This window comes from Miniopterus schreibersii, assembly GCF_964146895.1.
Source record: "Miniopterus schreibersii genome assembly, chromosome: 21".
Lineage (NCBI taxonomy): Eukaryota > Metazoa > Chordata > Mammalia > Chiroptera > Miniopteridae > Miniopterus > Miniopterus schreibersii.
In genome coordinates, this window is record NC_138123.1 from 3,676,181 (window position 1) to 3,688,997 (window position 12,817).

General features: G+C 45.6%; 1 protein-coding gene across 1 annotated transcript in view; it reads right to left on the reverse strand.

Annotated features, from left to right (window-relative positions):
• Positions 1 to 12,817, reverse strand: part of USH2A (usherin) — a gene marked incomplete at its 5' end in the record, with an annotated part of 301,919 nt that overhangs the window by 27,220 nt on the left and 261,882 nt on the right. The window lies entirely within an intron of this gene.

Genomic DNA, 12,817 nt, shown 5'->3' on the forward strand with positions numbered 1-12,817 from the left:
GGGACTGTGAAAACTGAACTGAACTGAAGCCAATAATACTGTCCTTTGTCCTGACCCCACTACCAGACGCACATGTGGACCATGCTTTTTCCTGGTCGTGGGGACATGAGCGTGCGGGGCCGTCCATGTCCTTGCCACTGTCCCCCATGCCTATCCAACAGCTCCCGGGCAGCTGGGAAGGTTTAGGGATAGTATCGGTGGCGAAAGAATGGAGATAATTCAAAGGTACACACCGCGTTACAGCATTTCCAGCTCAGGGCGCTAACGGACGTGAGAGGGTTTCGCTGAAAAGATTTCAAGAAAGGTAAAAGTACACCCTCCCTTCGAGAAATGACCATCCATCGGTCAGAGGCCAACTGGTCTTGTCACAACTGTCTCAGGCACCAAAGGGGTTAACTGGTTATGGACAATCAGAACCAGGTGCTTTGGGTAGATGACGGTGGCCCGCTCAGCGGTTGGGGTGTGATATTGAGTTGTTGCTTTGAAAACACTTTAATACAGCAGGACATAAATTTCCCCCTTTCTTTGGGTTTTTCAGTTAATATTAGAATTAAATTAAAGCATTAAGTCAACCGGCTTAATGCAAAGCAAATTAGGTCAGGTTCAGCATTGAGGGCTTCACTATGGAATATTTATTGACTCAAGCTTATTAACTTGTAAATCCTCTAGTTTTAGATTATGATCTATTGATTATCTGCTTTTATTTGCATTCTAAATGAGTAAACAAAAGGAAATGATCGCAGTTTAGTCATTACACCTTAAGAGAAAATGTACTTACGCTAAGCATACTTAATTAAAAATAAAAACAACTTTTATCTGAGAGTGAGCAGTTGTGGTTCTTATTTTCATTTAGGCAAATCAAAGATGGTTTTTGATTTTGCATAATCATTTCTATTAGGCATTTGGACGGAACTGGGGAAAAGAAGTTTCTTGCTGAGGATAGAAAGTGTGCTGTGAGTTTGGTGTTTTGAAGGCATTATTAAAATTGTTCTACAGCCTATTATTTTTCTTGGCTTGTTTTAGCAAAAAATGATCTCTGATGTGGAAGAGAAGCCCTGTGGCTTAATGTTTGGGGAATGAGGCAACCTTTGAGAGTTCAGATGCTTTAATCAAAAAGTAATCAGCTGATGCCTGGCTGGTGTGGCTCAGTTGGTTAACACCGTCCCATGCACCTAAAGGTTGCTGGTTCGATTCCAGGTCAGGGCACATACCCAGGTTGCGGGCATGATCCCCAGTAGGGGGCATGCAGGAGGCAGCCGATCATCATTGATGTTTCTCTCTCTCTCTCCCTCTCCCTTCCTCTCTCTGAAATCAATAAAAACATATTAAAAAAATAAAACAAAAATCCCATCAATCCTTTGTCATAAATGAAGTTCTAAAAAACAGGTAACTCACTGAGGCCATTGCCTTGCGATGGCCAAAATCCAGTCATGCTTTTTGGAAGATAAATCCTTAAAGATAATTTGTAAAAAATAACATTAAAAAAAATCTCATTCCCTTGACTAATTTCCCAGGGAGAGGTGCTATTATTGATAAAAATGACACCGACGATGGCCATTGCCCAGATAGCCCTTTGAAGAACATACGTGGAGACGAAAGCCCTATACAATGTGCATGTCCCCAAATCATACTAAACCTATTACGCACGTGGGCTGTTTTAACCAGTTACATATATTTATTAGTCCTTTTGCCTATTTCTCAGGTGCACTGATTTGAGTTAAATTTTCTGTTAAGCTTAAAACCCAGAGTTAAGGAGGCCAATGCAATTCGAAGTGTTTTTGGCAAGGCATAAAATATTTCCAGTGCCTCTCGGCCGGTGTTCCTTACACGATTGCAAGTAATCCGTTACCGGGAAGGTGCTGCGCTGGGCTGGGAGGGCAGCGGGAGCCGGGGGACGGGGGCGCCCCCAGCCCGGGGAAGCGATGCTCAGTTATCATGGTGACTGTCATCGTAACAATCGTGCGAGTGCATCATTCACTGGGGGTGACTAGAAACAGATGAAGAGGAGCTGAAAAATGGGAAGATTTTCCTTGTCTCGTGTCTCCCTGATAACCAGGCAGGCTGCAGGGCGTGAAAGATGAGGGCTGCCCGGTGCAAGCTGGAGCACGTGGTCGCCATCTGGGCATTTTCAAAGCAGGACCAGGGGGCTCAGATGTATCCCCCAAAGGGGTGCCATAAGGCGGCGGTAACAGGAAAGCCACGCTGAGCGATGGCTCCCGCGCTCGCAGTCGCTGGGGCGCGGGGAGGGGCAAGGATTCCCCAAAGACCTTGGCCAAGGTGCATCTTTACTGCTCAGGGGCTGGGCAGGTGCCCACATGGCTCCTGGCACTAAGCAGACGTGTGGTATATACACAGATCCAGCAGAGGGCGCTCTCCTGGGGCAAAGCCAGGGGCCAGATCTTTCTGAATGGGGCCCTCAGTTTAGGGGCTCAAAAGGGAAAATACCCTGGGGGCCCACACCCATGAGGACTGAAGCCATTTCCTTCAGAAGCCTTCGCTGCTTAAACACTGACTTTTAAAATGGTATCTTTGGCCTTCAAAGGTGGACCCAGTTGAGTTGTTTCATTTAGATGCTGCTGAAGGTAGACCCTTGATTTTCCGACCGACAAATTACTAGCTATTCAAACGTTAGAAAACGAAGAGAAGCGGCACTACGGTTTTGGACCTTTGAAGGCGAGAGTTCAGAATTTGTTATTTCTGGAAACCTCCGTCAGTTTCTGCAGATCCTCAAGTCCCATAGATGAGTCAACGCTACACCAATGAAAAAGCCCTCGAACCCTCGCTCTCTCCTAGCTTACTCTTCTGAGCGACGTTTTGCAACGAGAGAGAAAAAAATATGACTTATAGGAATAAATGTCACATCGACGGAAGCATATACTCTTTGGCCACAAAAAGAATGCAGGGGTCGCTATATTTACTACATAGATTTTCACAGAATTTTAATTATAGACATAGGCCACTATATAACCTTCACTTAGGTTCATTCATATCTGAAAAATGACTGTTTACAAGAGTCAGTCAGTCCGTCCGCAGGCTTCTCCTTTGCTGGGTTGTGGCTTGGTGACTAGAGAGGCTACAAATGACATTGTTTCTTGCAAAAAGAGGCACCGGACCATCCTCATGAAACTACTCATTGCTCGAAGTAACTTAAAACTGCCTTCCTACCTTGGCAAGGAAAGAAACTCTAAGGAAATACAAGTGAGATCATTAAAGAGAATATATTTTAAATGGAACGAAACTTGCCAAAGAGAATCTTCCCAATGAAACCTCCTTGTTTCCGGTCGAAATCCCAGATACTCGAAAGAGGGAAATTCCTCCCGATTGTTTCTAGAATTCCCCAAAGATTTTTTTTCTTTTGGTCTCTCTACACCCATCATTTTTAATTCTGCTCCTTGCTGAAAACTCTTACTAGCTAATCTCCGCGTTCAGTGTACCCTACCTACTCTATAATGAATACGTGGCCTACGCTGTTAATGGGCCACCTGGGGTTCAAGGAAGGGAAATGCAGAGTTGATGTCTGAATGTCACCTAAACGTGCTGACCACAAAGTGACCACAGTCTATTTCGCAGGGCTGAAAATCGAGCTTCCTCGCGGCGTGCGCCCCTCCCTCCCCGCACTCCGTGCCTTGACCGTCTGTGCCACTAATATAATTTTTTTAAAGTGATTTATTTCTAACAGATGTGATCATCCAGCCGCAGGGACCTGGGCGCACAGTGCCCCTAACCACGTCAATTTCTGGATATAATCAGCGCACACCCCACTAATAAATAATTATCACTCTGTTAAGGAGAAGAGGGCGAGGCGTGGGGAGCGACAACCAGGTACTTCTGGGCGGAGAGGACACGTGGATGGGTCTCCCGAGGTCCTGCCTCCGCTCCAGCTAAATGCGCTCGTGATTGGATTTCCAGAACATGGTAGGTCACGGAGGAGGAACATCAGTCATGGTTTAGGGGACTGTGCACTATTTAAAAAGCTAGTGTTAGGTGTACGTTAGGTTTCTTGCAAACCAGAAACTGCACAAGGTTAGGTAAGAGGTGGTGGCAACAGAGGCTGGCACAGAGAGGGATGTGCCCTGTGCCCCCCCCCCCGGTTCTCTAAGTGGGCCTTGGGGAATCCCAAAGGAAGGTCCTAGAGGTGCGTTGACATCCCTGGGCTGGGGTCATCACTCCATTTGTGGGTGCTGGTGAGGTGGCCCCAGGCAGTGCCTCATCCCGTGATGAAACCCCAGGTTTGCCTCACGAGGTGTCCTCCGCTCAGGGAGGCCTCCTCTGAACATTGTAGACTTCAGGTAATATTTTAAATGAGTTATGATCTCAAGGCGAGCTCCCTGACCACCGGCCTGCCTTCGCTGTTCTTTCCCTTTGTGCCACCTGGGATCTCGGGTCATGACGATGCCACAAGACTCTTCTTTCTGTTCCTGACAGGATTTGTCAAGTAGCACGTGTTCTTGGGAAAGGGTTGGAGGGAAGGAAGGGAAAGAAGAAAAGGGAAAACTTAAATAAAAAAATTAATAGGACCCTGTCAACGCATTAGCCCAATGACGTTTTAATGAATGTACTGATTTTCCTTCAAATCTCATATGTATCTAATTACACTAAACTCTTCTCCAGGCTTTTACCTGAACCTGTGTTTCGAGCATCCTGAAAGGCCAAAAGGTTGGTGGGATCCTACAATTTTAGAGAGTAAAACCTTGCATCCTTATGACCTGTATGGATATATTTTTTAAAATGTCAGTGTTTTGGTGTCGTAGGTGCAAAAACACGTGAAGGGTTACCGCCTTCCTCAAATATTCATGGTGTTGACTGTTCACGCTCTTAAGCTTATGATTTTTTTTTTTTTTGAGCAGCCCTCTTAATATTGGGCCCCAAATAGCAGGATTGGTTTCTTCAGAAATGTAGTGGAAACTGTCATTTCGACGACTCGTCACTCTCATGGAAGACCATGGAGTCTCGGGCCTTCTCCCCAACAACAGAAACCCTTCGAAAGGCTGGCCTGTCATTTACACCATTCGAATGGGTTAGCCGTCCCCCAGCCCGGGACAGGGTGTGCACGTGGGCCCACGGGGACCAGAGAATTAGAATAAAGACCTGGCCGGGCTCTTCTCCCTGGGCCTCTTGCAGAGGGGACCGTGCTCTTGACATTCCAGAGACAAGCAAGAGAGTTTTCAAGGCAGCTCCCGTTTTCATACGAGTTCCTTTGTATGCTGGGTTGCCTGTCATTATGTGTATGTAATTCTGACAGTGTTCTTAATGACACACTAACAGATTGTAAAACACGCTGCTGGCATTCACTTGTTTTTTTTTTTATATTTTTAAAACAATGTCCTTCATGTAACAGTAGTTACGCGCGGCAGAAGGACATCATTAGAGCCATGGTTAAACTGTAATTTACACCATTAGGAAGGCAGGAGCAATTTTTATTGCCTGGCAATTTTCTTGCTGAAATATTTGGACCATATGGCTCAATTTGTGTAATAACCTTAATTTCTGCACCCTTCAGGTCTGCCTTCCGTCTCCCACGGAATGGCAAAGTGCAGCTTAGCAGAAAAGGCAACTGTCTACACTTAGAGAGTTGAGATTAATAACGTGTCACGTCCTGTTTTTGGTGAAGGAATTAGAACAGCAGCCAGATGGTATCTCTACAAATAACTGTCAGGGGTCTTGATCTAATCAATACAATGTATTAATACATCTCCCTTTGCTGTTCCTCCGGGGGCCGGAGCGCAACATCTGGAAAGAGTGGGGAGGGCGGTGGTGGGGGGGACGCCAAGTAGAAAGCCGATTCTTTTCAGAATCAAACTGAGCCCAATTAATTTTTCATGTATCCTTGATAACTGTTTCATAATGAGCGATGCGTCTTGACGGATGTGGGGTTGGCAGAGCAGGCTGCCCACGCTTCCTATCCCCATTCAGTCCACTTACAGAAACCAACCCATTAATCAAGCGATCTGGCATAAGACCCGAATCTCAGCTCAGCAAGAGATCAATAACCATCCTAAAAAAACAACAACACACACACGCCACTAACGGGCCCAGGTTTCCAGCCATGACATTAGTAACCGCTTGAGCAAAAAATAAAACTCTGGATCAGAAGCACCCGACAGGAACTTATATGAGAAAATTCATTACTTGTGTCTTGCCAAGAAGTACCAGTTTACCTCCGCTGTTGAAAATCTGTGATTTTACTATCTGGACACGGCCGTTATCTTTCAGAGGTAGGCGCCGCGCCTTTTTGAATGGATTAAAACTCTCTGGTTTTGTAATGTGAATATTTAATAATCCAAGTATCATGTAAAATGTTTAAAAATGAGTTATGGCGCTTACTTTAAACTCAGAGTACCTGAGGGGCTCCTTAATACAATCTTTAGCCCAACCGTATATGACACATGCTGAGCCTGCTGTGCTAACTGTGCTATGATGTCAGATTGGTCAAATTCCCCGACTCTTTGGTTGGGTTCATGGAAGGATTTACGATTCAAATCACAACTTCTTATCACTTTTCCCAATGGTTTCATCTCCGACCTTTACTGTTTTACCTAATTCAAACCAGTCCTTTTGCTTCTCTGAGCAAACCTGTTTGGGCTTGGCAGGAATTTCTACCCTCTCCTTTCTCCTGAAAGAAAGGCGCTGTGACACTTTCTGTGAGTAAGTGTTCAGAGCGGAGATGGGGAGGTGGGGGACACCCATGACCCGCTTGGTAAAACACTCCTTCCTGGCTCTGGGACAACAGGTGGCAGGAGAGCCTGAGATTTTGATTAGGGGGGAAAAAAAAACCCCACAAAATTGGTGGAAAGCGCTGCCATAAAGATAGTCATCCATTGGCTGATCATCAGATCAGACGCTGCCAAGATGACAGAAAGGTCTCAGGAATCATCCAGGAACCGGAGGGTGATGTTACATCCATCTTCTCTGACAGCGTGACTAAGAGTCATGACGCGTGTTCGCTCCGCCAGTGGTTTGTGGCTCGGCAGGGGGACTGCTGGGCTTGGAATCGGGGGTATGAGTTAAGGTCCTCTTAGGTTCTTTTAAGTATTTATGAGTCCAATCAATGCCTATGCATGACTAAATAATTGCTTATTATATTGCAATTTATCTCTTTCCTTATTTGCTCCGAGACCACCACCGGGCCCAGAGACAGGAGCTGCTATTTCTTGTTTCTTTGCATCTCCAGTAGCTTCTGGGCATGTCAGGTTCTCCAGAGGGAATTACAGGAACACTGATTAATGGGAGAGTCCCCTGGTATTTCTTGGTCTCGATCGCCCCATTAGACATTACATGTCTAGGTCCTCAATTGCAAATAACATGCGATTTTCATGTATGAATGAGCAATGAGAGAAGTAGTGGCCCCGGCTGGCAACCTTCCTCCTGCCTGCTGATGCCCAGGGTGGATAAACAGGAAACACCCTGACAACGGCGTGTCTGCAGGGGTGTCAGGTAACATCAAGCAAGAAAGTTATTTCAACACATGAACTGAGAGACTGAATAAAATCTCAGATTTGGGATCCACGATACACAGCATCCAGAATCTTCAACTTCTGCGATGCCATGAGTGTAATATTTAACTTCTACAAATTGAAATCCTCCCTGACAAAGACAGAAAGAAGATCGTTGCTCTTCCATCCGGGGCCTCCCAGGCCAGGGATGCAATCGGCAATGCGTATAGTTTGAGCTTAGCAACACCCAGCTACAGCACTAGCAAGGTATTCACCTTAAAAATGATACCAAGATGCAAGGACTCATTTGCAAGCCCATCACATATGTCTTCGCAGGTGTTGGGTGTGGGTCATTGCATTTGGATTAAAAAGCCAATGTCTCTCTCTCTACATGAGAGGTCACTCTAGCTGGTGTCAGGTGGAATCTTTTCGCTGTTCGGCATAATTAAAATATTCCAATAGTGGTTTCGGTAATTTGGAAAAAAAAAAATCACAGTATTGTTGTAATGTTTTTCCAGGCTCCAGGAAGCTTGCAATTGTTTGGCCCAATCAAACCTGGGAACACCGGAGAAGTTATCACCCATCAAGGTAATTACTTTCAAGTTGAAATAATTACTCTATCAATGTTAATGGTCTTTCAACTCCAATAAAGCACTCACCTGCCGATAATCACGGCTAACCTCTTGCTCTAATGTGATTCCTTCCCTATTTAGCGGGTGATATTACAGCCGTTACAGTGGTCACTTGTCCCGAACAGATGCTGAATTTCACTTTGCTCGGCCGTGAACCATAAAAGAATTGGTCATCTGTGTCCGCTTCCCCCTCACCCATAAGCCCTTGCAGAGCCGAGGGGGTGATCTCTTGGCTGCGACAGGGCACTTTGGGGCCAGCCACCTTGTCTCAGGTAGTGGCCGCTCCCCACCTGTGACAAGGGCACCATAGTTCGATTAACTCCTGCCCTTTGCTTTCATCTGCAGCTGGCCGTCCCTGTTAAATGGCATATATTCTGAATTTACGGCCTGGGTGGGTTAGTTCGTATGCATGTTTTTAATAAGGCTCTGGGGGATTTGGGGGTTCTTAAAGGGTTTCCTTATAACTCGGTCAAAGGCCAGAAAATAACAACATACCTGAGTTAGAGGGTGCTGCCCCTCGGCACTGAGAGAGTCTGCTCTTGGGCGTAAGTGAGGTAGGTAGATGCCAATTTGGTAGAACCCGTTTGATATGGGGAGGGAGTGTGTGTGTGTGACCAAAAGGCCTCATGTTTTGCTGATATGATCCCAGATCTTGGGCAGTGTGCAGGGTCCTATGGGTGTCACCGCACGGAAACACAGCTATGTCTGAGCAGGGCTCCTTGAGGGACAGGCATTAGGTAAAAGAGGGGATGGTCAGCACTAAACCTCAGGGAGTCAAAAAGCATCGTCCTGCTCCTGGCCACGTAGAAAGGAAATAGAATCTAATCCAGTACTTGAGAAGTTCCCTGGAAATTAACAGTCCGGTATCAGAAAGCACTTAAATCTGCAAACTCTGAGTTAGGCTCTGCTCCTTTATGTCTAATTCTTTCCTTTCTGCCAAGATCCTGGGGAAATCGACACGAGATGAAGGCGAAGGAAAGTGAACATGCCCTCTCCTCTCCACCTTAGATCCACTAACACCAGTCAGGCTTAGGCGGGATGTTTTTTTAAACACCTGAAATGGGTCCTGATTCCTAAAACTGGGCTGGTTGCTGTCACTGGAAGTGACTGGAAAACCATGGGACCCCCGCCCCCGCAGAGATTATTGGTGAGGGAGCAAGAGAGGCCTGGTGAAGCTTGTTGGACTCAAGAGGTTGGACAAAAATAAAGCTTTTCCAAAGTAGTAGTTCTATGACATTTAAGAAGACTTACATGGATTTTTCTCTCTCAATCCCTAGTAATACTGAGCTAAAACACATCTCCAGTATATATTTGTGATTGATACGGCATTATTAGAAAATAAGACATAAAGATGATATAAAAGAATATGTGAAAAGTTAGTGTCAAACCAAATACATCATTACAATAAAGAAGAGTAGTGCCAACCAGTATTTATTGTTTTGTGTGGCATTCACCCACCCTTATTTTGTATCTTTTATATAAAAGAATGAATATCTCATATTATAAAATGTGAAAATCTGAGCTTATGGTACCGAAACAGAAATTTATGGTAATTGTTTTTATTACCAATTTTTTCTTCATTTTGGAAAGATAGTCTTTCCAGGTAGCTAGGTCTCCCAGAACATTTCTTTTGTCTTCTAAGAGGATCTGGGGAGAAAAGGCCAAGAACCACCAAATTTTAAGGGCTACACCTAATTTAAGATCATGTGTAAAGAGCAATCATATTTTACATTATACTAAGCCAAAATGAAAATGGAATAGAAAGTGAATTTGTCAATTTACTCACAAACTCTCCATAATATGGCAATTACGACGCATCTCATTTCCCCCCAACAGATCTACTTAATGGTAAAGAAATTTCAGACAACCACACGAGGAAATTTTGAATCCTTCCTCCTTGACATTGGGCAAGGGAGCCTGGCAGCTAGAATCTAGAGACTGGAGTTTGTAATTCTGGATTAGGGGCCCATATAATTTGCTTACCCCTCAGCTCTGCAGGCTTCATTCTGCACACGGGGTAAAGGACCATCTACCTTTCAGGACCCTGGGCGAGTGTGTGTTCTGGGCTGGATGTTGTATAACCCTGGGGGTGGAGGCAGGGATATACTTAGGGTACAGACTGACAGGTAAACCACCTTCGCTTTAAATCCCAAGTTATTTCTGCCAGCACAATGGCAGGTGCCAGTGAGAAATAGCAAACAAATCGGGATGGTGGCAGCAGGGTGGCCGAGCTCGCCAGGAGCGTTCCCTGCAAACGCCACCGTGGACCGCGCGCCTGCCAAGTGAGGCTAAATGCGGCTCCTCTCCCGACACCGCACAATTCATCACAGGGCTCACGGGGAAGGCAGTCTGAGGGTTTCTGCCTGAAGCTCGTTTTCGGTAGTGGTGGGCATTGGTCCGACGAGACCCTGAGACGCTAGATCCCCCTCCCTCTTCCCCTTAGAAGGGCCTACTGAGGCCCAGGAGGAGATGAAGCTTCCTGAGGTTGGGAGAGAAGCTGGTGATACATTCAAACCCGCACTCTTCCCATTTCTCCTCTCCTGCTGCCTCGGCTGCTGCTGCTGCTGCTGCTGCTCCTGCCAACACATATGCTCTCCACCCCCGCAGAGGGCCCCCACTGCCAGTTCTCCATCCGCCGCCGCCATCGGGAGGATTCATGCATCCACTGCATCTGTTTTGTGTGGCTCTCCCAGCAACGTCCAACTGTCAGTAAACAACTCTGGGGGGACTTTGGGCCAAGCTAGCGATGGCGATGTATTGGTGGCCCCTTGTGCAGAGATGGGACCCCGATAAACAAGAGACTAAATGCGGGGGATTAGTCTGAGGACTGAACTGTAATCCTGCAAGTGTGAGGACAGGTTCTGTGTCCCATGAATCGAAAAAACGGGTCCTCTGCTTTGGAGAATTTCAGCCAAAGCCATCTATGAACCAAAAACTTGAAAGATTTCCTAGGGCAGGCAGAGGAATGGAAGGAGACAGGGAAGATGCTCAGCTGGGGTAGGCATTAGAGGAATAGTAAGCGGAGCCAGGAAGGCACTCAGAGGAAGATTTACAAGGGAATCATCAAAGCATGAGCGGCGGAATCTCAGAAGCAAAGCGACATAAAAACCCGAAATGCCCAGCAGTAAGAATCTGCACCTCAGACTCGATTACCGATCTTTCCCCCAGTCTCTGCTCTGCCCCAGGGCCCGGACTCAAGGTAGACTTCATAAATATACTCGAGCTTAGAATTGAGTATTGACCTATTGCAGATAGTACTCAATGACTATTTGCCAAATTGGACTGAATCGTCAATAATCTGTTGCTGACCCTGAAGATCCATTGACCAGTGCGGGAAAGCCACGCTGCTCTGAGCACAAGAGATGGACTTAGGGGAGGAGGGGTTTGGCTAGGATGAAAGAATCACGCATCTCGGATGGCGAGGGACTGGAATGAAGGGGTAGGACCCCCTTCCTTAGACGCCTTTAAAAAATGTGGAGCACATTCTCTTGGGAATGTACAAATGGATGAAACTCAAAGACAACGGTTTATTTTTCTGATTCCTTCTTTTAAAGACGTCGGTCCATAAAGAGTCCTAGAGGACTCCTGCCCTGGAAACGACCTAGTGACCAGAACATTTGAAGACCAACCCGGTTGTCCTGGGGAAGATGTCCTTGGTTGCTTACAAAGGTCAAACAGGACTTTTCCTGATGAACCCAATGAAGTCTTCTCTTGGGATTCTCAGGGCCAAAGATCCAGACTTTGGGGGAGGTGGGGGGAGTCACTCTGCACGCGCACACACGCTCGCATTCAAGGATGGTACGCCGAAATATTACTGTTTTTTTTATCATTCTGGTTATTCTCTTTGGGTCGCAAGGATTAATCTTTAGAAAGATGGAAATGCAACAGATGCAGACTTGGCTGTCAGAACAGAAGCTGTATCAGGAGGACCCATGAACAAAACACCCTGGGAAGCTTAAAGCTTGGGGCCATGGCGAATAAGCCAGTATTCCTAAAAAAAGGAACATTTTTAGTGTAGTACATTCTAGTTCCTTAGATTCTTTAAGTCTTGTGTTGTAGAATGAAACTGGCCAGGAAGAGGTGGCTTAGAGACCCTTTCACCAGGGAATTCCAGAAGAACTGTTTTGGGCTCATAACCCTAAAAGCCATCACTTAAAAGATCAGGGGTTTAATCACTGCATAATTGGTCCCTTCAACAAACTGCATTTAGATTAAGTTGTCTCATTCAGAAAGCTCTTGTCAAGTTATTTTAACTTCGCATTCCAGTTCTTACCTTCAGGGTGGAAATTTAGAACACGAATCCCAAGGATACCGTGACAAGTAACACATTCGCTCATGGATCACACCTTCTACACCAAGTACACCGCCCCCAGTGCTTATAATGAAGGATTCTGAACACGTCACGCACGAGATCCTGATACGTAAAGATCACTAAACGCCAAGTAAAATGTAAAGTCCTGATTCTGGAACAAAGATTTTAAGAAAGATTATGCCTTCATTCCCATGTTGCCTATCTTTTAGTCATGTGGGAAAATTAAACATAAGGACAGTGGCAACATACGCTACTTTAAATTACTCACTTACAAAGGTCCTCTTAGAGTTTCGTTAAAATACAATCTGATTCTATATCTCTCTCTCTATCTATTATGGGTGATTCTGTTTAATTCATATAACCCCTAGATCTCTGTATATAATTATACCTATATAGATGTAGATATGGGGTATGATTGGCTCTTTAAGAGAAAAGAAAAT